General features: G+C 46.4%; 1 long non-coding RNA gene across 2 annotated transcripts in view; it reads right to left on the reverse strand.

The window, feature by feature from the left end:
• The window catches only part of LOC109492915, a 64954-nt gene extending 43782 nt beyond the window's left edge, over positions 1–21172 (reverse strand). For both annotated transcript variants that reach the window (XR_002736647.2, XR_006587136.1), the window contains exon 1: positions 20260–21172. This is a non-coding gene — a long non-coding RNA (uncharacterized LOC109492915). The remainder of the gene's footprint in view (positions 1–20259) is intronic.
• Positions 21173–27833: the final 6661 nt, after the last annotated feature.

Here is a 27833-nt window from a genome sequence, read left to right on the forward strand (position 1 = left end):
CTGGAAAACTGATAAGGGCATGACAAAGGACACAATATCCAGATTGAAGAGGTCCCCAAATCTGAGGTCTGGCCAAATCTGAGATGATCTCAGCATGAAAACAAATAATGACAGCAATGAATTATAAAACAGCAAATAAAAAAGGAATACATGGTATCATAGTGTTAGTGTAAGTAATAAAATGAATGAATGAATGAATATAGCTCTTTACAGGGAATGATGCAGAGTTAAAAACCACCATTTTGTAACCATCATTGTAATTATTGATTCAGGCAAGAAATATCAATGGATGTTAAAACCAATAGACGTAAGTTAATGATGAATAGATTATTTATGCAGATTACTTATTAATTTTAAAGGGGAAAAATTCCTTTACTACAATAGAAAAATCTGGCAGACACTACCTTGATATTGACTTAAGTGATATTAATATATCACTAGTAACAGGATAAACCAGCATCATGATGAATGCCTTAAGAAAGATATAACATCATTCCTGGAATATTCCTGCAGGAAATGCATAACCTGTATCTAATCACAAAGGAACATTAAACTCAAATAAAACACAGTCTACAAAACAACTGGCCGGTACTCTTCAAAAATAAAAAAATCCATGTTAAATTAGATAATTATATTATGGTTTTATGAAACAATAAAAGAATATTCTTGTTTTAAGAATATTTAAGAATATTCTTGTTTTAGGAGAGACGTTGAAATAGGAATGATTGTGATATCTGCAACTTATTCTCAAATGGTACAGCAAAAAGAGAGGGGGGGAGGAAATAAATAGGACAGGGGTGCCTGGGTGGCTCAGTTGATTAAGCATCCAACTCTTGGTTTCAGCTCAAGTCATGATCTCATGGTTCGTGAGTTCGAGTCTCACATAGGCCTTCACTGACAGTGCAGAGCCTGCTTGGGATTCTCTTTCTCTCTCTCTCTCTCTCTCTCTCTCTCTCTCTCTCTCTGCCCCTCCCTCACTCATGTGCACTCTCTCTCTCTCTAAATAAATTTTAAAAATTAAAAAAAAAGGAAAGGAGTAGGACAAAATGTTAGCTGGTGACTCTAGGTGAGGGGTATACAGAGATGGAATGTGAGTGGAGAATAAATTTCTCTGTGTTAATCCTAAAACCAGTGAGTCAAGCCAGCTCAGGGATTGCAGGCTGCTTGGATGTTTGAAGCTAGCTCTCACACTTAACACAGGACTAAACAGTGAAGGTGATATCTAAACATAGCTTACTACTGTCTTGGTTAAGACTGCAGACTCTGGGACTGGGTTACTGAATCCCTATTACACTCACAAGCTTTGTGATCTTAGTGAAGTTTGTTAGCTGTTTAAGCTGGCCCAGTCCCCTCATCTGTAGAATGGGCATAATAGTAGTAGCTGTCTTCTAGGATTGTTTTGAAAATTAACATGAGTCAGCATATCCACAATGCTTACAAGAGTGCCTGGCATACGGTCAGCAGATATAAATGGTAATTATTATACTTATTATTAATTAGAGGGGAAACAAGAATCTTTTAATCATTTCTGTCTCTTAGTAATCTAAAACTTCCATTCTATACTATTTAAAAGAATTTAGGTAAGTTCACATCCAGAGAGTGAGTCCTCCTTCATTTTGGAAAGATTTTTAAACACTGGGTTCTAGTCCCACCAGGATCTTCTACATGGCCCTTTCTAGAGAGGAACTACGCCAAGTAGGTGGGCAGTACAGAGAAAAAGGAAGAGAGCAGGTAATTGATTTTACCAGAATAGAAAACAGGACAAGAGGACCCATATGGAATGCAGAAACTGGCACCATCTTTCTTCAACTACTATTAGATAGCCAGACTGAATGAGACTCCCTTATTAATAATTTTTATGTCAAAGAATAAATTTGGAATAAAAGAACAGATGATAAAACAAAATATTTCAGAGCCAAAGAAAGAATGCCAAAGCTTTGCTCAGTAGTACATTAATAGCTTAAAATGGCTTCCAAATTTTAGAAGATATTTTCATTAACCATTACTATTACATTTTGGTTCTTCCAAAGTGCTGCTAAGCTCTTAGCATGTTTAAATCACAGAGTACTTTGGCACCTTGGAGGAGACGAAATATTAATCCTGGAGGAGATGACAAAAACATAACTATAACACAGGGTAAAATTTGACCAAAACTTTATAGGAGCATCCCTAAGGAATCATGCATAGAAGGTATTCAAAAAATATTACAGCCTAAATAAATAAGGCTATGCCATTGAAAACCTTAAGGATCTGGACTACTCTCCAATAACTAACATATCAGTTATATACTGCTGTGTAACAAGCTACCCCCAATCTTAGTGGCTTAAAAGAGTAACCACTGATTATTTCTCATGAGTCCACAGGTTGGTAGGGCAGTTCTGCACTCTGGGCTGGACTTGGATGACTGTGGCTGATCTGCCAATGGGTTGGCTGGGAACTGTTTGGTCTAGGATGGCTTCCGCTGGAATGACTTGGCTCTCCACCACATGTCAATTATGTCCTTCACGCAGGCGAAGCCAGGTTTGTTCTCAAGGTGGTGGCAGAAATACAAGAAAAGAACAAAAATGAACATGTGCTTTTCTAAGCCTCTGCTACTGCCCTGTTGGCCAAAGCAAGTCATGGCACCAAGCCCAGCATCAATTGGGAGGCTCTTCCAAAGTGAATGGCTATAGGTATGCATGAACAATAGGGCATGTTTCTGCAGTTAATCTACCACAACTGGGCATCATGTAGGTATGTGTATTGGGACAATTCATCCAAATGACACACATAAAATCATAAAATGTATGGTTACCTTCTCACTATGGTCGATTCTAATCTAGTTATTGGATTATTTGCCTTATCTCACCCAATTCGGCACAGTTATCATTACACTGCCTTCTCCTATGTCTGTGAAGAAATATGCAATCTCAGCTTTCAAAAAAAAATTGGACTCACTATCCCACAACCCACACAAATTCAGGTATATTGAAGACTCACATGTAAAAGACAAAATTCCAAAACTTTCATATTTTCAGAAGAAAATATGAGAGGATCTCTTAATATCCTCAGGATAGGAAAGATTTCTTTTTTTTTTTTAATGTTTATTTTTGAGAGAGAGAGACAGAGACAGAGCACGAATTGGGGAGGAGCAGAGTGAGAGAGAGACACAGAATCTGAAGCAGGCTCCAGGCTCTGAGCTGTCAGCACAGAACCTGATGTGGGGGCTCAAAACCATAAACCATGAGATCATGGTCCATGAGATCCAAAGTCGGATGCTTAATTGACTGAGCCACCCAGGTGCCCCAAGATAGGAAAGATTTCTTAAACAAGACACAAAACATAGTACATATATAGGAAAAAATTAAAGATGAAACCACATTAAAATTAAGAACTTCTGTTAATCAAAATTTACCCAAAGGAAATGTTTTTAAAAGCCACAATGTGGGGTAAGATATTTGTAGCAGATATAATTAACAAATGACTAAAGCCTAGATACAAAAAGAATTCCTATAAGCAGTGGTGTGCTGAAAAGTGTTTAACAGCTTCTCCAGACCCAAGAAAGTCCTGATTTGTAGCATTTGCTGAACTTCATGATGTAAATACTCCCGTGTGACCAATTTCAAGCCACCAACATGAGGTCACGAAGCGAAGCGCAGAGATGGGAAGAGATGGGCACCCTTGGTTCCCATGAGCCGGTATAAGTATCTTCATCACAAAAGTCAGTAAGAAAAGAAAAATCGCCCTACAGGAAAATGCGCAAAAGACTTGAGAAGGCCATTACAAAGCCATATAAGAGAAAACCTGAATGAACAATAAATATGAAAAGATGCTTAACCGTGTTACTGGTAAGAGAGATGCAAATTAAAACCACATTAAGATACCATTTCACACCCTCCAGATGGAGAGAAGTTTGTGAGTTTGGCAATACAGTGTTGGTAATGTTGAGCAATAGGAACTCTCACCCACTGATGGTGGAGCCTGAGCTGGTACCCAGCACTGAGTCACAGTGTGGCATTACCTAGAAGAGGCGAACTGTGCATACTCTGAGGCCCAGCACTTTCTCTCCTCTAAATATACTGTACAGATATATGTATATTTCCTTCAAATACATATATACACACAGCCACTGGAGAAATTCTTGCCCATGTGTCCCATAGGGTTCATGGGAGCACTGTTAACAATAGGGAAAAAAAGGGATAACAATCTGTATGCTCTTCAGCAATACATTAAATAAATAAACTGTAGTATGTAGACATGATGGGATATGATTTCACAACAGTGAAAATGAAGGAATTCTAGATAGCTAAGTGCATTAACAGAGATAAATTCCAAAAAAACTCATGGAGAGTGAGCATCACAAAAGAATACATATAATTAAATTGCAATAATATAAAGTTTATTATATATGCTAATAAAAGAGCAAAGATGTTTATCACCAAACTAGAGACAGTGGTTTCCTCTGGGAGGGGAGGGCCTTTTCCAAGCTACCAGAAATATTCTATTCTTAAACTGGATGCAAGTACAGAGGTATTCACTGTACCATTATTATGTAAACAGTACATTGGCATTGCACGGATTCTTCCACATGTTTACTTCCCATGTTGTTATAGCAAAAGGGGTGTGTGTGTGTGTGTGTGTGTGTGTGTGTGTGTGTGTGTAATCACAGTATAGCATGACCAGTGTGACAACTGGAGGAAGACCGGGATACATGGCAGCAGAGAAGGGGTACCTGTCCTACCAGAGGTGGGAGCAGGTGTGAGAGAAGGCTTCCAAACTGCAAACTGAGATGTGAATCCTAGATAGGAATTAGCCAAGTCAGGAGAAGTGGGGCATCTCTCAGATAGAAAGAAGATCCTGTGCAAAGGTCCAGAGGTCCCACCCAGCTGGTAGGTAGAACTGCAGTCTATCTTGTTCCACTTTCTTTAACCCCCGCCTCCCACTGCCTGACCTAAAACATACATGCCTGCATGAGAGACCAGAACCCTATGACAGACCCCAAAGGGAGCTACCTATGCCAAAGGAGAGAGACCAATGGGACGGACAGAGCAGGAACTTAAGCAACTGAAGTGCTCAGAGTCATTAAGGGAGCATATTGGGAACACAAGCTCAAAGGCAGCTATGAAGGTGAACCAACTGGAGATGTTGGATGAGAAAAATATACTTGTTCAAATGGATTGAAAGATCTCACTGAGGGACTCTTCCAGAAAGCATCAGGAGGGATAAGGGGGTAAAACAGAGGGGGAAAGTTAAGAGGTGTGGAAAATAGAAAAAGAAGTGTCCCCATCCCATACCAGGCAGAGGTCCTGGAAAGAGAAAGAGGAGTGAATGGGGAGAAAATATTTGAAGGAATGCTGACAGAGAAGATCCAAGAATGAAAGACGTAAGACTTTACATGGAAGCATTTGTCAAGTGTCAAACAGACCAACCCCAGAAGAGTTAGAATTCAGGGGTAAAAAGTGGTTACAGAGAGGCAAGAGTGCCCTCAGACCACTCAAGGCCACATGAGAGGTTCAGTCCAGTCCAACATCAGGTCAGGGGCGAGGGACACGCGGGCAGGGCAGTAGAGCAGACAGGAGGTGCGATGTGGACACACGGGTGCCCATGAGAAAGGGAAGAATCAGGATGAGACCCACAGCCAAATACCAAGAATGTGTACCACAAAAGTTCATACACTTGATATGATACTTTGTATTTTTTTTAATCTCCCAGTAGTTGTAAATAAACATGTCTGTGAGAGGGGCTGGGGCACCTGAGGAGCTGGGTTAGAGACAAGAGTGAAAGGGGAATGAATGCCAACACCATCCAGTACTGAAGGGGGCCTGGTGTGCGCTGGTGATGGTGAGGAGGGGGCCAGGAAGGACAGAGGAGGGGGTGGGGAGCACTCCACGAACTGAGGAGTGCTTGAGTTTGTATGCCTGAAAGCCACTAATCACAAAAAAATGAAGTGCAATCACAATAGAAATAGACCAGCAGGGAAGGGAAAGAGAATAAGAAAATCCACTAGGGACAAAGGAAAAAAAATGCTAAAAAAAATATGGTAAATAGAAAATAAGACAGTAAAAGTAATTTGGAACATATCACTAAAAAACAGATTCCCTGGCTAGATTTTTAAAAAAATTTTAAAGTTTATTTATTAATTTTGAGAGAAGAGTAGGGACAGAGAGAGAGAGGGAGAGAGAAAATCCCAAGCAGGCTCCCAGGGGTCAGCACAGAGCCAGACAAGGGTTCAAACCCATGAATCGTGAGATTGTAACCTGAATGGAAATCAAGAGTTGGGTACTTAAATGACTGAGCCACCCAGGCGCCTCTGAAATGCACAATTTTTAAGTTTGACATACTGGGCAGATACAGAACTCTGCAACCAATGTGTTACACATTCACATTTTCTTAGCACAGATGGAATGTTTATAATAATATTGACTGTGTAGTTGGCCACAAAGAAAGCTTCAACAAATACCAAAGATAATATACAGAACATGCTTTCTCATCAAGACACAATAATATTAGAAGTCAATCACAGGACAGGACCCAGATCCAGATACATCTGGAAGCCAAAATAATTCATGGGCCAAAGGAAAAATGATAATGGAAAATACAAAAGACATAAGCCAAGCAATAATAGAAGCAACAGATATTGACTCTCATGGGATACAGGTAAAATGGCACTGGAGGGAGATTTATAACCTCAGGTGCTACGTTAAGGAAAAGATAGAATGAAAATTAATGAGCTCTCTGTTCCACACCAGATGTTAGGGAAAAATGCACAGAATAAGCCAGGGAAGAAATTGGAGACAGAAGAGGGTGGGTGGATCAGGAGAAGGGAGAGCCCAGTGAGGCCCAGGAGCAGGTGTGGGGCTGGGCACCGTGCTGGCTCCCATCATCTGGCCTGTCTCCCTACCTCTTGGACGGTGCTGGGCCTCATGGGAATATGGGTCTCGGTGCCCCTTTGGCCTGCTACTCCCTCTCTGGCCCTCCCTCAACCCCCCATTTTTCTCTAACCTTGGCCTCCTCATCCTATTGTGGCCAACGTCTTAGCAGAGCCCATGCCAGCTCTTTCTGCCCATCCCTTGACTACCACTAACTCCCTGACTCTTGTGAGCCCAGAGTGGTGCCGAGGTCCAGCTCAGGGTGGTCAGGCAGAGAGGAGGCTTATCTAGCAAGGTAAATTCAGCATTTCCAAACTTAACTGAGATCAGTGCCATGTCCCACATATCACCCTTGTGTCCTGAGGAATCCACTGGGGAAACCAATGTCTACATCCACTGTCTCCACTGGTTCATACTGATCTCCTCATGAAGCAGCGAATTGGCAAAGCTGAAGGACACCCTTCCATTTGTTGTCCCTCCATGGCTTTCCTGATCTGTGGATCCAACACAGAGCTGCTCAGCTCCCTTGGGAGAATGGATCCCATCTACCCAGCCCTGGACACCTAAGCCCAGGCCATGACTCTAGGCAGGGCCCTTGACTCACCCAACACCCATTGGGTCCTGAGTCCCTGGTCTTGCCTCCCCCATGCCTCCCCTCCCCCAATGCAGCCCAGCTTAAAACCCTATCTTCTATCACCAGAACCCTCCTGACTTACCCCTGACTTCCCTTGCCCATTATCTTTGAGTGCAGCCACGAGAGCTTTCAGAAGTGCAATCTGACCCTGTGGGCCCCTGGATCAAATCTCTCAGTGGCTCCACACCACCTACAAGGGCCAAGTCTAGGCTCCTGGGTGTGTTTGTCACCCTTTGAGACAAGGGTGACTCACACCCACAACTTCTTACACCTCTTACACCCACAACTTACACCCACAACTCTCCTCTTACACCCACAACTTCCTCCTTGGAAGACCAGCAGTCCCAGTTGGGCCAGGATGGAACACTTTAGTGGCCCGTAGGAAGCTTTGGTGATAAAGGTGGGGAAGTTCTGGCCAGAAAGGTGAGCTGGTCACTATGTCCCTGTCCCCTGGTCTCATGCTAGCTGTTGCCCCCTTTCCTTCCAGGCCTGCTCTCCCTGCTCCAGGACCCACTCAGGGAAGGTTGGTGCCCACCCCACCATGGGGGCAAGGCTCCTGTGTGCTCCTGCATCCCTGAGAACTCAGCACTCATCTCCATAAGTTTGGGCTCCTGGGGAAGGGACCACAATTGTTAACTGCATCCCCATCTAGCTGGCCTGTGGGCACAGGGAGGTATTCACTTACAGCTTATTTAAGAGGCACTTAGATGGGGCGCCTGAGTGGCCTAGTCAGTTGAACATCCAACACTTGATTTCAGCTCAGGTTATGATCTGGTCATGGGATCGAGCTCCATGTTGGGCTGTGTGCTGAGTGTGGAGCTTGCTTAAGTTCTCTCTCTCTTCCTCTCCCTCTGCTCCTCCCCCTCTAATGGAAGAAGAAGGAAGAAGGAAGCAGAAGGAAGAAGAAGAAGAAGAAGAAGAAGAAGAAGAAGAAGAAGAAGAAGAAGCAGCAGCAGCAGCAGCAGCAGAAGCAGCAGCAGCAGCAACAGCAGCAGCACTTAGATGGATCTGGTATGTCTCTGACCTCAGCCCTCAGTCTCTCTTGAGGGAAGAGGAACCATAGAGAACAGGGTAAAGATCAGTGCTGGGTTCACACAATTCATACACACACAGAGGAAGAGGGCGATGTGGGAAAAGGGACAATGGTGATGCCTCTGGAGGAGGCTCTTAGACTGGGCTATGGAGTACGACTGCTGCCCCTGAGGGCCTGAGGAGGTGTGAAGACTGAGGGAGGAGCCCCAATGTCTTAGGGTCTGCCCTGAGTCCCTGGGCATGGGTGGACACACAGAGGACAGGGCCACCTGCCTTGTCAGTGGGCGCAGTGACTCAGAGCTCCAGGAAGTAGTCTGGTGGGAAGTAGAACAGGGGGACTAGACATAGGGTTTGCATCTAAGGGGCCTCATCCTCTCCCTCTTGCCCTGGCCACAGCCAAGGACAGTCCTGAATGGAGCCTGTGGTCAGTACAAAGGGCCCCTTGTCCCCTGCAGAGAGGAAGCATGGTCCCACAACTCCAGACACCACTGTCCTCTGACATGAGAATGCCGCCAGCCATCCCAGAGGACACTGACCTTCAGTTCCTGCCACAGGCCCACCCACCGCTATTTCCAACAGCCCAAGGACCACCTCCAGTGGTCACCACTTAACTAGTGAAAGAGGCATGGGGGCTTTGTAGGAGGAACAAGAGCTGTCCCATGAACCTCCCGGGGTTGATCATGGGCCAAGGGTGGGCCAGTCCCTAGGTGATGCCAATCAAGGTGGCCATTGGGCTCATCTCCAAGCACTACAGCTGCCCTAGGGGTCTCTGTTTCCCATTGGCCAAGACCAAAGATCCCTCACCTGGCCCTCAGTGTGGCTCACACTCCCAACACCCACTGGGGCAAGGCAGACCGCAGGTAACACTGTGGGGGAGCCAGGTAAAGGAGCAGAACCTAGCACAGGCTGGGCCCTCTGAGGTTGGTGGGGGTGGAGTGTGATATTATCACGTGGAGAGGAACATGGAAGACACTGCAGGGATGGCAGGCTGAGCAGGTTGCTCCAGGCCCTCAGAGTCCCCAGGCCAGAGTCCCAGGCCCTGTCAGGGCCTCGGTGCACACCTGCCCTTCCCTGGGTGGTTTCTGCCCTCAGTGTCTTCTGTAAGATGGAAAGATGTAAGACTCTGAAGCTGAGCTCTGGCTGCCTGGCCCAGTGAGAGGTGGGTGTTGCTGGGAGCTGGCAGCTCTCTAATCCCCTATGGTTCCATGGAACTGCTGAGCTACCCTCACCTTCCCACTGGGACCCCCTCTCCGAGAGGTGAGCCATGCCCACAGTGCTCTGGCCTCGGTGCCCTGTGCAGGGGAGTGTCCATCCACAGCCCCCACTGCTATTGTCCACATTGGGCCCTGCCATTGGGCCCTGCCATTGTCCACATAGGGCCCACCCTCTGCGTGTCTCTACTCACCCACCAATTGACAGGCATATCCCACAGGTACCAAGCCCTATGAGGACAGAGAGGTGGCTGGTCCACCCCTCCGACCCTGGACCAGGGCCCAACAGGGCACCTGTTCAATGAGTATTTGTTAGATGAAAAGTGAATGATTAGTACTTAGAAAGCCTTTCTATTTAATTCCAACAGGGATATTTCATCTATTTGTTTTGATTGTTTCCATGACTGGCTGGGCTATATTGACCACCTTCATATCTATATTAGTCGGTGTAATAATGAAAAAGAGGTTTATTATGAGGAACTGGTTCATGCAATTACGGAGACTGAGTCCCACAATCTGTCATCAGGAGAGTCAGTGGTCTGGTTCTATTTGGAGTCCAAAGTCCTGAGAATCAGGGAGCCAATGGAGTAAGCCCCAGTCTAAGGGCAGGAGAAGACATGTCCCTCCACGTTTTGCTCTAGTCAGGCCTTTGACTGTATAAGGCCCCCTCACACTAGGAAAGGCAATCTGCCTTACTCAGTCTACCAATTCAAATGCTAATCTCTCCTGGAAGCACCCTCACAGACACACCCAGAAATAATGTTTAATCTGGGTTCCCCGTGGCCCACTCAAGTCGACGTATAAAATTAACCATCATGATATCTTGGTTAACCACACTCATGCATCACGCCTGGTCGAGTGTCTTGGTGAGACAGGCTGCTGGAATCTCAGGCACATTGACAACCAGAAGGACCCTTCGTCTATCAATTCAAATGCACCGCACGTCCTAGGCTCAGGTGGCCCTGAGATAGGACAGCTTTGAGAGAAGAAGCCACGCAACTCGCTAGTGGGAAACTGCAGTGTGAACCCAGGTCCAGCCAGCTTCAAAGCCAAGGCTCCCAATCGCCGGTCCACTGACTCTCAAGGGACACACCAGCCCGGTCACCTGATGAGACTGTGCCAGGCACCGCAGAGCCCTGTGCGTGGGGGAGGTGACACACACCAGGGAACTCCAGTGAGCCTTCTTGCAGCCTGCGGCTGGGGGCTTAAATACACTTTCCACCTCTATTTATCTGAATGAACTTATGGCAATTCACAACAGGACACAAACATAAGAAAGCTGAAAACCACCACAGCTAGACAATGGCTGTGTGTTTACATAACTATATCACACAAATACCTATTTGTTGCCACACGTAGGCACACATGTGCGTGTCATCCAACAGCCCCGCGCACACAGGCCGGCCAGGTCTTCTACCAGAAAAGGTGCGGGCACAGCCTCCCGAACCACTGGGAACATGACCATCAGCATCCGACTTGCTTTGCATTTGGAAAATGTATTTGATGGGAAGGTCCAGGGAAAGCAAATGGCAGTATGAGGCTTCAATGATTTCTTAAGGACATGTTGCTAAATGATTTAATCCCTTTCTGAGACACTGCCCATGAATTGATGACCTCTGCTTTTCCTTTCTCCAGTCTGATGAGCAATGGCTTTTCTGACAGGCCAGTAAATTTCTCCCGTTGCTTTTGCTAAGAAAAATTTTTTTAAAGATGATGAGGAGAAAGTGCTTTATTGCAAAGCACTCTGCACCCCACCCCCTTTCCTCGCAGAGCCTGAAGACACAGTGGAAGGAAGGACAGGCCGGTGGCAGTGCTCCCAAGCTGAGCTGAGTCCTGCTAAATTAAAACAAATGAAGGCGACTTCCAGATGGTGACTCACACACAAAGGAGGCCGGAGACAAGGGGACGGCTGGCTGCCTTCCCGAGATTTGCCCAGGCTCTGCCACGAGGCAGGAAAGGAGCACCTCCCAGCTTCCCTCCCACCCCACCCCACCCCACTAAAGCACCCTGACACTCCATATTCACATCTGAAGGAGGCCCGGGGTTCCCAGAGGGAATCCTCACTTGTCTGCCAGAGCCTGGGGTCTGACCAGCCAACAAACACATTCAGTCTGACAACCACCTACTGTGCCTTTCTGGAGGCCAGGCAATAGCCAGCCTGTGCCTGTGGGGACACCTCTACTGGGAAGTCCTCGGGATGCCCCTCCAGGAAGTGCTGTGCAGAGGTCTGGAAACTGATTGCAGCAGGAAGCAAGGGAAAGCTTCTGGAGTGCATTATCAGCGGGACTGACAAGTGACCAAGGCACCCCAAGGGGACAGCATGGTGGGCAGGAAGCTGAGGAGATGCTGGATGTGAGGGTCTGCCGAATGGGAAGAGCTGGGAGGGGTCTTGCTGAACACCTGTGGTACAGCCCCTTCCCTACCTCTGACTGCACAAAACCCTCTGCAGGGGGCGGAGTGAGTGCTCCCATCACACCCCAGGGCAGCCTAGAACCAGGTCCTAGGGGCTCACAAAGCGCTTACCAGCGTAGAGGGTAGCATGTGGTCACTGAGGAACACATCCTTGGGGACCCCCCTTCTCAGGTATGGGTGGGTCTTGGAGACCCCCACAGCCCAGGGAAAGAGAGGTTGTGGACACCTCCAAGGCCTAAGTTGGGCGCTCGCCTATCTTGGTCCATCAGATCCAAGGCTGGCATCCTGCCAGTAACCCTTGTCCAGGTGTTGGACTTGTCCCAGCTCCCAGGCCTCTGGAGCCCAAGTGAGAATAAAACACAACGCAGTGTCCAGGTACAGGCCTCAAATGCACAAGCTATGCCCCCAAAGCCCACTCCCAGCCAGGCCTGGCAGCCTCTTGGGATGGTGTCCAAACTCAGGGTGAGGAAATACAACCAGTCGGTTCTCTTCCACCAGCAAAATCAGGACCATGACTTGACTAGGAAACAATCTGAACTTCTGAGAAAAAACAAACAAACAAACAAACAAACAAACTAAAAGAAGGAAAACAAGCTAGAAAGATATTTATATTAAACACGACAATCTTAGAGCTACCATTGCATTTAAAAATTCCCTCAAGGGTCAATTCCCTCACCAAGTCCTTGACTGATAAAGGTGCCATGAGTATAACAGATAGTTCATGAGGAGGAAACACAAAAAGCAAAAACAAACAAAAGAGACAACAAAAAGTAGAGCAAAGTGTTCAACCACAGAGAAACCAAAGAATGTCAGACGGAGTGATAGGTGCAGTCCTGTAGCAAATTAATGTCTTCATGGCAAACCCAACAGTGACAAGTTAGCGGTACGGGAACAGGCGATGTGGGGCCGGTGGCCTGGGAACTGGCCAGGTCCTTCAGGCCGGCACCCCACACTACCTGCATTCAAATGCTCACATTCTGGTGCGGTGACTTCACATTTGGGAGATGACCCCATGGAAATGATTTAAGAGAAGGAAAAAGCTGCATGCATTCACAGGCTCACTATGGCACCATCTTCATCAGTGAGAAGCAATAGAGATAATCCAAGTGAGTCCCAACAAGCGGTAGGGTGAGACATGAGCGCACAAAGAGCTTGAGTCTTCCCTTTCCGGTGCAAGGTCAGCGAGCAAAGCACAACACAGGCACATTCAACACTGCCTCAGGTGCACGCCGAGACATCCCAGAAATACGAAAGCAGCGAAGACTGAATAAGGGGCACGGGGCTGTAGATGGGTTCTCCCTCCTGCACTTGTGAGGTGCATTGATGCTAACTTGCAACACTTCTGTTTATCTCAAGCATCCGTGTAATATGACATGCTGAGATGTCACCGTAGGTGCATGTTCCTTGACACTTGCTTCCTAGCTGCCACCTGAGGCCTCAGTCCCATGTCCCCCTTGCCAGCCCACATGTGAAACCCATCCTCAGCAGAGAGCCTTTCCAGGACACTGCTTTCTCACTCTTTATGCTCCACCTCTCTCTAGAGAGGATGTCACACAATCAGCAATAATGGGAAATATGCACAAAAGTTAAACAACAGGGTCCCGGGATGAAGAGGGGAAAGGGACCAGGGCCTGTGCCAAAGAACCAGACCAAGGAAAGTAGGGCTGGAGTTGAGCATAAAACTGAGCTTCCTGTAAGCCAAGGTGAAAAGGAAAATAGGATCTAATATAAACTCTCATTTTCCAGGACAAAAAGCCATAATCATTTGCAGGGAAAGACCAGTGTTTTCCTAGCCCTATTCCAGGAGATCTATTACTGTGTGTTTGCTCTTTTAAAGGTCCTGAAGACATTTCAGGGTTTCCAATGGTTTCCCAGCTAATACAGAAACATTCTTTGTGTGACTTGATCTCACCCCAGCCTCATCAAAATGCTATGTCAAGTTCGGGTTGGCTGACACATTTCTGTGGGAACTCTGTAAGGTAATCAAGACAGGTCACTTTCTGAATGAATCTAAAAGTGAATGCTGTCAGAAATGGATGGCAATCTTGGCTACCACCCCTGGTTTCCTGACACAGCTTTATTTTTTGTTCCATGAGAAGCATGAATATAAGGGAGGAATGAAATGACAAGAGCAGCAAACGGCACTCAGGCTCCTGGGCCAGAAGGTGGGTGGACGTCTGCCTCTCAGGGATCCTGGTCCCTTCTGAGGCACAGAAGTCCTTGCTGCCATGTGGCCTGAAGATGCCCAGAGGACTCAGGTATGCAAGCAGGAGGGAGAGGGGCTGACAGGACCTGGCTCAGCCCTGCAGAGGGAGGGCAGGGGCCCAGGAAGACCTGTTTCCAACCCCAGCCTCACTTCTAGTAGGCTGTGTCATCTGGGACAAGGCACCTGTGCCAGTCACCGAGCCTCCTGGAACCCCATTTCCTCCTGTGTTGCCAGGGGGCAATGGAGCATAACCGGCAAGATTATTTTAGGGATTTGAGGGCATGTGAAGCTCCTGGCACACAGTAGCTCTCAACACATGTTAACGGTATTTTTTTTCTAATTTCCTGGATTACTCTGACCCACAGAAAGAGCAAGCATCCCACTGCAAATTGCAGGTGGGGAGCTCTCAGGAGTATTAAATAGGAAAGGGAGGAAAGTCGCAGGTGGGCCTTGAATGGGGAGGAAATTAATGACCGTGTGGCTGTGTCATCATTACCCTCCTTGCCATTATCTCCCCCACATCCAAGGCCCTGGTACTATGCATAGTCGGTTTATGGAGAATTCTGCTGAAGCCATGAGGTCTGTCTGGGGACCCGCAGCCCAGGGGGCAGATCCAGGCCCAGAGCCCAGTCTCTAAGAAGCCCCTCAGGGACAACTGACATCGCTGGGCATCTCCTTGCTGACAGCTCCACTCACAAAAACCACAGGGTGCTGGCCAGAGGGTATAGGAGTGAAGAGGCCAGGTTAATTCAGAAGGAACTACACTTGACCCCACATGGAGGGGGCGCGTGGAGCAGGTGAGGCCTCCTGTGTCCTCAAGAGCCACACCTAGCTACTCGGATGCACTTAGAGGAGGGAGTGGTTCTTCTGACCACCACCTGAGAAACCTGCCCTCCCCACAGGGACCAGTCTCCTGCAGCATCCTCACCTTCAACTATAGTCCCTGCCTCACTTGGGAAACTCAGGCCCTCAAGTCAGTTCCAGACCCTGACCACTGGCCACCATGCACCGTCCCCAACACCCCCACTCACCCAGCCAAAACTCTGCCTGGAAGGCCCTGTCCCCATGTTTTCAAACTGACACTGAGTTGCCTCTGAGATCAGTCCTGGGTGCGGCCTGGAGTGGGCTGGAGGGGGTGCAGGACAACCAAGGAACAAGATGCACCCCTTACCCTGCCTGTATCTATTTCCTGGAATATTTGACCTCATTAGTTCCCTCACCCCGACTCCCAGGGTCTGTTGATAACACACTCTAGGCAATCCTGGGGAGAGAACCCACGAGAATTAATACAACTCCTTGGTTCTGATTACAGCTTATTACCATAATGGAGAGAATTTCTGGCCTCTCCCCAAATTTCCTCTGCCCGAAAAATTTTCAATTAAGAGCCTAACCTTAATAGAAAATGGCTGTTTTCTGGAACGTTCTCCAAAGTGCTGATTCCTCATTGATGAATACTTTTTCTAAACAGATGAAGGTTCTCAATGATTCTGAATAAAATCAGAGCCAAGAACCTCACTCAAAGAAGGGAGGAATGTGACAGCAAGACATTCCAGTGAGCCTGCCACACACCCCTCCCCTCCACTGTGGGCACTGCTGTGGTCAGTGGAGGGTTTCTGAGTCCCTTCTAGCCTGGAGAGAAGCTGTGAGCAGAAGAGCAGTGTGGACGTCCCAGGAGCCAGGCCTGCCTGCCAGCAAAGCAGCTGAAGTCTTGAGGAAACTTCCTGATTGCATTACCGAGGTGGCACCACCAGGACATAATCAAATCTCCCTGGAGAACGTGGCTTCCAGAAGGGCTGCTGCTCACCCGTGGCAGAATCGGGGCAACAAGGGCCAGACACAGCAGATGAGGGAAGTCCCATGCTCAGGACCCAGGGAAGGAGGTTGGATGGGCCACCTCACTGGGGCTGGCGGGTGGCACAGGGCCACTGAGCAGTGCCGGTCACCCAGCCCTGGGAGGCAGCCTTTCCCAGCCCTCTCATGTGCAGGCGCCTGGCACTTGAAGGCCCAGTTCCCCACCCAGTGGCCCCACGCCATCGCCCTCCTAGTCTTACAGGTAAGCGGGGCTGCCTAGAAAAGCTGCATGCTGCGGGTGGGGAGAGGTGCCCTCTCACAGCAGAGCATGGGCACCTTGCTCAGGGAAATGAGCTCTGGATCAGAGGAAGGAGAAAGCCAGCTGTCATTCCAACTCCCCCTCCCCACCTCCGGCCTGTCTGCACCTCGGTGGGAGCAGATATGACAATCGTATCTGCTTGTCAAAATTGCTGTTGAGGAACACGGAAAACTCGGGCACAGAGATGATATGATTTGGGACTGTGGTTATAAGTGTCAGAGCTCCTTGGGCTGGCTCACCTACTGGCTAAGAGACCCTGGGGAGTCTATTTGACCTCCCTGGGGCTCAGTTTCCTTGCCCAAGAAATAATCATAGGGTTGTTCTAAGGTTCAAGAATATATGTAAGGCACTAGACCCAGAGACTGCCTAGAAAAAGCACCCAGAAGATGGTAGTGGCCATTGCTAGGTTTAGAAAAGGACAAGATCACTCCCACCGGAGTGAGTGCTGGGGCATGGGTGGTGATCTCAAAGCCTGTTCCCTCCCTTTGCAGTTTCAGCACTCTCAGGGCACGACTCCTACTAACCCAACCACAGAAGACTAAGGGATACACTCAAGGCCAACATCCTACAACGATGCCCCCTGGTTTCTTTTCTAAGAATATGTTTATAATAACTTCCAGGGCAGCTAAATATATTCCTATGTCCTGGACCATGGAAAGTAAGTGTATATGAGAGTTTCTCAACATAGGTTTGTTGAGCAAAAGTTCCAATGCAGGGATGAAGGAACACACCTAGAGACCATGGCACAGAGCAGCCCGGTTGACTTGCTGATGCACACAGGGGCAGCTCACTGTGGGCCTCCACACCCAGCAGGACTCCTAGCTTCCCTGTCCTGTCCAGCACAGCCTCTGTCACCTAGGCCAGCCTTGTCCTGCCCCCAGCCCCCTTCATGCCTCTTCTCTTCCCTCTTGCCAGCTCCTGCCCCAGGACTCCAGGACTCCTCTGCTGATGCCCACAGCTTCCTGCGGTCTGCTCCCACACCTCCGAGCCTCACACCTCCCGGAATGCCCACCTGAGTTCTCAGACAGGGCTCAGCTATGGAGCCTGAATGTGAAGCCGGCTCTGCCAGAGGGCCTCTCTGTGCCCGTCTCCTCATCTGTTTGATGAGGTTGACCTCACCCCAGACTCACAGAGGAGTCTAGGCTTGGCATACAGAATGCACTCAGTAGCCGCGGCTGGCACAGCACAGAAGGGCTGAGTGCCCAATGAATACTTGGTGACTGAGGAGCATACACTGAGTGCCCAGTGAATACTTGGCATACACTGAAGCCATGAGATCTGTCTGGGGACCCTCAGCCCAGGGGCAGATCCAGGCCCAGAGCCAAGTCTCTAAGAAGCCCATACATACACTGAGTGCCCAAGGAATACTTGGTGACTGAGGAGAGCATTGCTTCTTCCAAGAGGAGGAAAGGAAAGAGGACCAGAGATGCTGGGATAGGTTTTGAGTGTGGCCTTGAAGGATGGGCAAGCAGGCAGGGGGATTGTAGTTCAAGGAGCAGAGACAAGAGGTTGTGGTGTACGTGTGCGTGCATGTGTGTGTGCCTGCGTGGGTGTGCACATGTGCTGGGGCTGAGTGCCCTGTGAAGCTCACAGAACAAGATCTCTCTAGAACTTCACCCTGAGCCTAAAGCCAGTGGACGGGCATTCATGGCTCTTTACTGGCAATCAGGCCATGTGCCAGGCCCCGTGGAAACCCTGAAGATAAGACATGGTGGCAGTCTGCCTCCCCAGAGCCAGGAGAGCCGGTCAGCTCCTGTACCTCAGGGAAGCCCAGGGGCCGAGGGGCCAACGGAGCCCCCCGAGCCCTGGGTGGACCCAAGCAGGCTTCTGGTGTGTGCCTGTTAGGATTGGACAGGAAGAGGGCTGGGGAGGGGGCGGAGGAGACGGGAGAGGGGAGGATGGAAATGGTGAGCCGTTGGTCTGCTACTCAGCCTCTGTGAGCTGGGGTGAGAGCCGTGCTTCCACTTCTAGTAAGAGGGCTGAGAGGAAGCGCCTATAAAGCTCCTGAAACTGGGCTCAGCATGTGGATAGCTCCCCACCCACACTGGGGGCAATGGGGAGGATGGTGAAGAGGGTTGGGATGGCAACGGCAGTACAGCATAGAGCAAGAGTGGCTGCCTGTAGTGAGTACAGAATGCTGACGATAACGGAATGGCCGGTCCCGGGGGACTCCAGCAATGGCAGTATCAGGACTAAGTGCCACCACTGAAGAAAGATCCGAGCATTCAAATTAAGCAGGTAAGCCAAGATTACTTAGAAGCACACCTATCCACGATTGCAGCTATGGAAACACGAGCAGGCCTGAAAAAAGCATGGAAGGGTCTAAGCAAGTTCATGTCGGTCCTTCGACTTTGGGCTTAGGGGTTGGGATGCTTCTCTCTTCCCCAAACCTGTTTGTGCTGCTTGTGCCCAGGACAGTCTCGGGGCCCCTGTGATTTCAAATGTTCTGTGTCACCAGTGTTCCTCTCTCTGACTCAGGGAGCCTAGATGTGCAAGGCGCCCATACCTCACAGGAATTTCTGGGGGGCAGGGGCAAAAGTAGCCCCCCACCTCACCCATCAGTGTGTTCCGTGTGGCCCCCATCCAGAGGCCCTGCGGTCAGCAACTTATCCACCCCTCCCTGTCTCCACTCCCTCACCTCTGCTTCCTGGGATCTCTCTCAAGTTAAACACTTGATCATAAGACTTTTATGTTTTCCTCTCTTTCTCTTTTACATATAAAGAGCTAGAATTTATTTTGTAGTGTGAGGAGTGATTTTATGTTTTTTCAACGCACTAACTAGTTGTCCCAAGCACACTTGTTGAATAGCTCATCTCTCTCCCGTTTCAGTGGGGCCTGGAAGCAGCACCACCATTGTCATACGATCGCTGGTCCATCCCCGCTGTGGGCCCCCGTGTGGAGCCCTGTTCCATCCCCTGAGCACAACTCTGTGACAGCCTCCTTCCCAGGGAACAGCCTCCACCGAGGTGCCAAGATGTCTGTGAGTTTCTGACGCCTCTGAGTCCCACTCGTGCAAGCGCCCTCTCCTTCTTCGCCCTTATGCTCCCTCTGCCTCTCCTGAGGCAGAGGACTGCCCTAGGCCTTCCCATAGTACTCCCTTCTCTGTACTGTAAAGGAGCTCCCTGGGCCTCTCTCTTAAAACACGACCCCCAGGATGCATCTGGCTCTCAGCTTCTCTCTTGGGCACCAAAGTCCTGGTATCAGCTGCCTGCTGGGACTCTCTCCTTCACTCCTCAACTCCATCCTCGGGGGCTTTAATACACATGTGCAAGTGCACACACTCACACAGGCACATACGTGCAAACACATGCACGCATTCATGCACACATTCCCACACGCATGCGTGAACACACACAGTTATGCTAAAAAAAAATCTATTTTATGTAGAAGAACCTCAGGCTCAAAGATGTGCCCAAAGTCACACAACTAACTACCAAGTTGCGAGACTCGGGTCTCTACTGCTTTTAGCTCTACTCTGGGTGTTTTTAAATAACAGATTTACAAAATACAGGATTCCATGTTAGGGAAATAAAGTGAAAGAATCCCCATTATGCAGTCAGGCTGAGAGTATAAATGCTAAATAAGCAATTACTGTAGTGAGTAATAATTATTATTGTCATTGTCAGCCATTGGCCTGGAACACAGACCAGGGCTAACCACTCCTGCCCTGTCAGGCGGAGGAGGAGCCTGGAGCCCACCTGCTGTCCCTCTGCATTTGTTTGTCGTTGGCGCCCCCTCCTGGCCTCTGCATGTAACTCCCGGTGATGAGCGACGGTAGGTGAGCCCAAGCATAGCAGTGCACTTACCCCAGGACACCAGACCCCCACGGTCGCTCAGACAGGTGGGATGGTCCTCCACCTTTATCCCCTAGGATCATGAGAGAAACGAGTCTTCCGCACTGCTAGGAGCTGAGGCTGTCTCCTGTCTGAACACAAACCACACACTCTCTTGCACTCTCCCTCCCACCTGGGAGGGTCCCCTAGACTTACACCTGACTTGACACCTATTACCATCATAAAAGCACACGGTAACAGAGCTATGGTGACCTCATTTGTTGACTGTATAGATGGGGAAACTAAGACCCCAAAATACATTTGCTGACCGTCCACAATGGCCAGGTGTTAGGGCAGCAAGGAACATGCCGTTGGTGGTCAGTTTCTGGTCCAGAAAACAGTACCCTGGGACTAGTAAGGACCTCCTCCAGGACCTTAGCATCCACTGGGAAAAGCAGGTGTCTCAACAAACAGATCCAATAAAGTGTTATGAGGATAGGATGGACACCTTATCAGAGCCCATGGGAACCAGGACCCAGCAGTCAAGGGCTGGTAGAGGGGACTCCAGGGCTGAGTGTGAAAAACAAGATGTTATTGGAGATCACGAAACAAGTAGGGCACAATGGGCAGGGAGAAGGGTTCTGAGGCTTGGGTGGGAGGAGAAGCATGGCAAAGTCCTCCTGGAAGAAGGCTGGGAATTAACAGGATGGTAGACCGATCTCCCTTTCCCCCAGTCACCACACATGCATCCAGTAAAGGCAGGAGCAGCCATCACCTAACACTGGGCCAGGCGCACTCCCACAGCTCTGCCAGTGTTAACCCCCAGAGCCGTGCTTTAATATATCTAGTACTCCCATTGTACAGATGAGGCACAAGGAGATTTAGTAACCTGCTTAAGGCCATAGAACTTAATGGCGAAGGCAGGATTTAAAACAGGCAGACTGGCTCCAATACCCTTTAAAAAAAAATTGTGGTCAAATATACATGAAACTTTCCATTTTGGGCATTTTCTTTTTTAAAAAAATTTTAATGTTTATTTTTGAAAGAGACAGAGAGAGACAGAGTGAGAGTGGGGGAGGGACAGAGAGAGAGGGAGACACAGAATCTGAAACAGGCTCCAGGCTCTGAGCTGTCAGCACGGAGCCCAACGCAGGGCTCGAACCCAAAACCCATGAGATCATGACCTGAGCCAAAGTCAGATGCTTAACCGACTGAGCCACCGAGGCGCCCCTAGGCATTTTCAAATGTACAATTCAGTAGTATTATTAAGTAAATCCACACTGTTCTGCATTCATCCCAACCATCCATCTCCAGGACTTCTTCATCTTCCCAAACTGAAACTCCAAGCCCATTAAACTACAGATCCCCGTTCTCCCTCCCCACAGGCCCTGGCAAACACCATTCTACTTTTTATCTCTATGAATTTGCCTATTCTAGGTATCTCCTGTGAATGGACTCATGTACTATTTGTCCTCTTGTGTCTGGCTTAGTTTACTAAACACAATATCCTCAGGGTTCATCCATGTTGTAGTATGTCAGAGTTTCCTTCCTTTTTTAAAGGCTGGATAATATTCTATTATTTAGATACACCACATTATATTCATCCATTGATCCACTGTTGGACACTTAGGCGGTGTCCACCCTTTGGCTAGCGAACATGGGTGTGCAAATATCCTCGCTTTCAAAGACTCCACGCTCTTAGCACCAAGCAGAATCGGCGCCCGTAAACCACAGGGAAGATGGGTGTCAGTGTGGAAGGGCAGAGAGTGAGAGGTGAGAGAGCCAGACAAGATCTGGTGCGAGAGAGACAGGTGGCCCGGAGAGCCACCACGGAAGGAGGGAAGACTGCCAGGGAACAGGTGTGGGGCCTACCTCCCAGAGCACCCTCCAGTCAGAACGGCAGCAGCCCCAAAGGTGGGGGCGGGTCTTGGCAGCTTGTGGAAGGCTGTCCTCTTCACTCCTGCTCTGCCCATCTTCACACAGTGGGCTGGCCAGTAGCCCAGGCCAGGTGGAAGGCAGCTGACCAGCAAAATCTATCATGAAGCAGAGGAGGGGGTGGTATCTCTGCTGTAACAACAAACAGAGACAGGACCCCCTCCAACCCAGGGCAAATGTACCTCGCTATGCAACTAATGGCTAACTGCACTCACTATGCTCTCCAAAACAGGGGAGCGCTTACCTGGCAAGGCACAACGAGAGCAAATGAAAGTGTTCCAGGTCTGGACAAACAGATCTCTAGCGTCTCTCCACTCCCTTCAGCCTACGCAAACAGAAACACCATGGATACGTTAAAAGATTCATTAACTCCAGGGCGCCTGGCTGGCTCAGCCAGCAGAGCATGTGACTCTTGATCCCAGGGTTGTGAGTTCAAGCCCCCCATTAGGCATGGAGCCTATTTAACAAAACAAAACAAAACAAAACACAAAAAAAAAGTTAAAAGATTCACTAGCTCCAAAGATCTGGGGCATCTAAAACAAATAAGGCTGTTAGAAAACAAGAGACTATCTCTAACTTGTATTTCAGAAATAAATGAACTTCTATCCAACAGAGAATATGTGTTCTCATCAAGCTCCTGTAGAGTATTTGGAAACATTGACACTGTGCTGAATGAGCAAAGAAACCTCAGCTCATTCCACAAACCACAGTCTCTCACCAGGCTCAATAAAATTAGAAACAATATGAAGACAATCTCAAAAATACATTTTGGAAACAAAATTAATTTCCACAATGGAAATTATAAAACATTTGGAACTCAATGACAATAAAATGTTCATATACAAATTATGGCATTCAATGAAATTGGAATTTATTGAGAAATTTATACCATCGAATGAATTTGTAATAAACAGGATGAAAGGGACAGAGGAGAAAGCTGAAGGCAAAAGGCTGATGGATTAAAAAGAAAATGAAAACTAAGATGAAAACCACTTTAGACACAGACTACTATAAGAGCATGACTTATCAAAACCTGTGGGATATTTCCAAAGAAGTATTCAGGGAAAAATGAAGAGCCTTAAGTACATATGCATCACCCTAATACTAAAAGAAAGATATAGCTAAGCAAATAACACAAGATTTCTAAAAAAGGAGGAAACAAGAAATAAAGTAATTTACCTTAAACACAACCATATAGGGGCGCCTGGGTGGCTGAGTTGGTTGGGCATCAGACTTCAGCTCATGATCTCCCGGTTCATGAGTTTGAGCCCCATATTGGGCTCTGCTGACAGCTCAGAGCCTGGAGCCTGCTTCCTATTCTGTGTGTGTGTCTCTCTCTCTGCCCCTCCTCCACTCGTGCTCTGTCTCTCTCTCAAAAATAAACATTAAAAAAAAAATAAAACTAGACTTGATAAATAAAATCCAAAACTGGTTCCTTGAAAAGATCATTAAAATAAGCAATTCTCTGGTAAGTCAAGCAAAAGAAAAAAGGAAAAGGTAGAAATCTGAAAACATTAGGTTAAAAAGTGACATTGACTCCATATATTAAGGAGATATTTTAAACCACAAGAAGATAGTAGACACAGCCTCATTCTGGTTGATTTTATCTGGAAGCAGTGGAAGATTTTCTTGGAATGCATAAATCACCAAAATTGGCTTAATAGGAGGCAGAAAACCTGAAAATAACAAGAAACATAGAACAAACTAAGCAGGTAATGAAGGTATTACAGTGGCTCCTTCAGCCTCCAGAGACGGGATTGTCGTTATGGAGATTACCAAAGCACAGGAAAAAATGGGAAGCTCCCCAGTTCTTTCTATGAGATTAACAAACTTTCTACAGGAACATACACACACACACACACACACACACACACACACACGCCTGCACACCTGAGCACACACATACACATGTATGCACGCATATGTGCAAACACAGGTACACAATGCAATGATATAGAAATGTCCCCCAAGACGCTTACAATGGCTAAAAATAGAAAGTTTCCAAACAAAACAATTCTATGTGTATGTTTTTTAAAAAAATTGGAGACCGCATGAAGGAAAATAGTATATAAATGTGTCTAAAGGAGATCTAGAAGATATACATGAGAACAGCAAGGTCAGCTGTGGGGAGGATAATGAGATGAGAGATTTGGGAGGGAATTACAGAGGAGATTAGTTCTGTTTACGTTATTGCTATATTGTGGGAATGTTTACAAACTACATATATTTATATATTACTTCAAAAAAATTAATGAAATTAAATGTAAACCAATCCATAAAAGTAAATGAAACCAATAATTAATAACTTGTAATATTAACTTGAAAAGAAAAGTAACAGTTTTAACAATTACTAATTATTTTTAGGCTAAAGAATAAAAATTAAAAGGAAACATGAAAAGACCTTTCACAATAGGAGAATATTTAAAATAGAAGGTCATGTTTTTAATATATTTTTTAAATGTTTATTTATTTATTTTTGAGAGAGAGAGAGAGCAGCACCCATGAGTGGGAGAGGGGCAGGGAGGGGGTGGGGGAAGAGGACCCAAAACGGGCTCTGTGCTGAGAGCAGAGAGCCTGATGGGGCCTGAACCAACCGCGAGGTCATGACCTGAGCTAAAGTTGGATGCTTAACCGAGCCACCCAGGTGACCGCAAGGTCATTTTTTAAATTAAAGAGGTAGGAATGGCTCACCCAAACAGAACACAAAACCTCAAAGCCATAGAGGAATATATTAGATATGATTGTATGGACATTTGAAACCTTTATATAAAGAAAAGCATCAGGGGCTTGTCGAAAGACAAGTATCATATTAGGGAAAAAATATTTGTAAGATTTATAAACAATCATAGGATTTATATCCAAAATATATAAGGAGCTTTTACAAAATTAATACGGCAAAATAACCCAACAACAAAAAATGAGCAAATGATATGCACAAATCACAGAAGATTATGAGAATGACCAATAAACACTAGAAAACATGCTGCAGCCTTCTGGTTATCTAATAAAAATGCAAATTTAAACAATAATGAAATATTTCTTGTGCTTATCAGACTGGCAAAAATTAAAAGTATTGAACACATTTACCACTGGCAGGAATTGGGAAAATTCTGTTATTTTTTAGGTGATTCCTCTTTATCTATTGATCTCTTCCTCTCCTTCTGGCACTCATATTAGATGAAAGTGAACACTTCTCACCTCTCTCTGTAACTCTCTACCTCCTTGGCCCCTTCCTCATCTTTTCCAGAAGAGCGCCAACTTGATTCATTCATTTTTTTTCTTCTACTCTTTAACCTTCCCATCAAGTTCATCATTTCAGCCCTTAAATTGTTCATACCCAATATCCCCAGCTGGTACTTCTTCATAACTGCCTCATCAAGCCTCCTGTTTCCAATATCCTCCTGGGGATATTCATTATGCTCATGTAAATGCTCTTCCTGTCTTGCCTATTTATCTGCTCCCTCTGGTGTTCAGTTTGTGGTCTTTTCCTCTCTGGGTTTACTCTTCTCATGCTCTGCCTCCCCTGAGACTTCTCATGGGTTTTTAGCTTAGGATCTAGGCTCTATCAATTAAGTATCCTGTTTGTGACATCTCCAAGGTTTGGGTTCACAGGATACAGCTAGCAACCCATCTTAATCACCTTATTGGGAGCCAGAAGCAAATTTATAAACAAAAATCTTAACATCAGATGTTTTCATGGCTAAAGAAAATGGACGCACGAAGGCAGCGCTGGTAGGATATGAAGCGTTGCGTCCTTTGAGGGGCAGATTTTGTGGCAGTATATCCCAAATGCCTAAAAACTTGATTGGATGTACCATGACAAGATGGTGTAGATTTGCCTGTCTCTGCTCCTTCCCTGTAAATATCACTAACTGTGCTAGAAATAATCTAACAGACAATCATAAAAGGACTATGGAAGAGGAAGGCAGACTGGCTGGAAGCACAAAACTTGAGGAATGACTTGAGGGATAAGTTCCTGGGTTTTCTTTTTACTTCCCATTGTCTTAGCCCATTTGGGCTGCCATGACAAAAACACCATAAACTGGGTGGCTTGAACAACAGAAGTTTCTCACAGTTCTGGAGGCTGGGGAATTTAAGATGAAGGCACTGGAAGAAGGTGGGGGAAGGGAGGAAAGGGAGGGAAGGGAGGAAAGGCAAAGGAAGGGAAGGGACTAGGTAAACGTTCTTAGACTTGACACCAAAAGTATAATCCATAAAAGGAAAATTTGATAAATTGGACTACATCAGAATTAATTTTTTGTTGCTCTGCAAAAGATCCTGTTAAGATGATAAAAAGACAAATTACAGACTAAGATAAAATATTTGTAAATCATGTACCTAAGAACCTGTGCCTAGAATATAAGGAACCCTCAGAGCTCAACATGAAACAAATGAAATTGAAACTGTTCAAAAGAAATGAACAGATATTTGACCAAAGAGGATATATAGATAGCAAATATGGACATGAAAGGATGGTCAACATCATTAGCCATTAGAAGTGGAGAGCTAAAAAGGAGAGCCCTGGGAAATAGGAAAGTACTAGGGAAATCATGGAGTGGAAGGAGTTCAGGACAATGAGTGCAGGAAGCTGTTTATGAGCTCCTGTGCTCCCTCTTGAGTTGTGGATGCATAGACCTGACCCTAAACAGCATATCACTGACTTTGAGAATGGACCTAAGAGATCAATGTCCAGGCTACGTTGTACAATGTACAGGCTACTACATAATGCACATGGGAAACTGACCCAAATAACACCACCACAGCTTTGCACATGGAACTGACAATTGTCAGAACTCACAGAAGGCTGGTTGGGACTTGTAGCTAAACAGTGCTTACAGGGACATGTTCAGCATTAAAATGCTTATATTAGAAGCAAAGAAAGGTCTCAGATCATTAATCTGAACTTCAAACTTAAGACATTACAGAAGAAGAGCAGAATAAAATCAAGGCAAACACAAGAAAAGAAATAATAAAGAGCAAAAACCAGTGAAATTGAAAATAGCAAAAGAATGGAGAAAATCAATAAAACCAAAAGCTCATTCTTTAAAAAAAATCAATAAAATTAATAACCCCCTAGAAAGAATGACAAACAACAAAAGTAGAGAAAACTCAAATTACCAATATCAAGAATAAAGGAGGTGGTATCACTATAGAACTCAAAGATAATAAAATGATGGTAAGGGAATCCTACAAATAACTTTATGACCACAAATTGGGCAACTTAGGTTAAATAAATTAATTCCATTTCATAATCTACCAAAACTCACTCAAGATGAAATAATCTGAATAGCCCTATAACTATTAAAGATACCAAATTTGTTGTTAAAAAACATTTTTAAAAAATCTCTGGGTCTAGGTGGTTTCACTGCCAAAGTCTATCAAACATTTAAAGAAATAACACCAATTCCACTTAATCACTTCCAGAAAATAAAAAGGAAGAGAACATTTCCCAACTCATTTTATAAGGCCAGCATTACTCTCATAGATACTCTCATAGATACTCATAGATACTCATCATCAGATAAAGACACAAAAACTCTACAAATCCATATCCCTTACAAACACAGGTGCAAAAATACTCAACAAAACATCAGTATATCAAATATAACAACATAGTAAAAGAAAAATATGCCATAGCCAAGTGAAGTTTATCTCAAGAATGCAATGTTGGT

Source organism: Felis catus, chromosome D2, assembly GCF_018350175.1.
Source record: "Felis catus isolate Fca126 chromosome D2, F.catus_Fca126_mat1.0, whole genome shotgun sequence".
NCBI lineage: Eukaryota > Metazoa > Chordata > Mammalia > Carnivora > Felidae > Felis > Felis catus.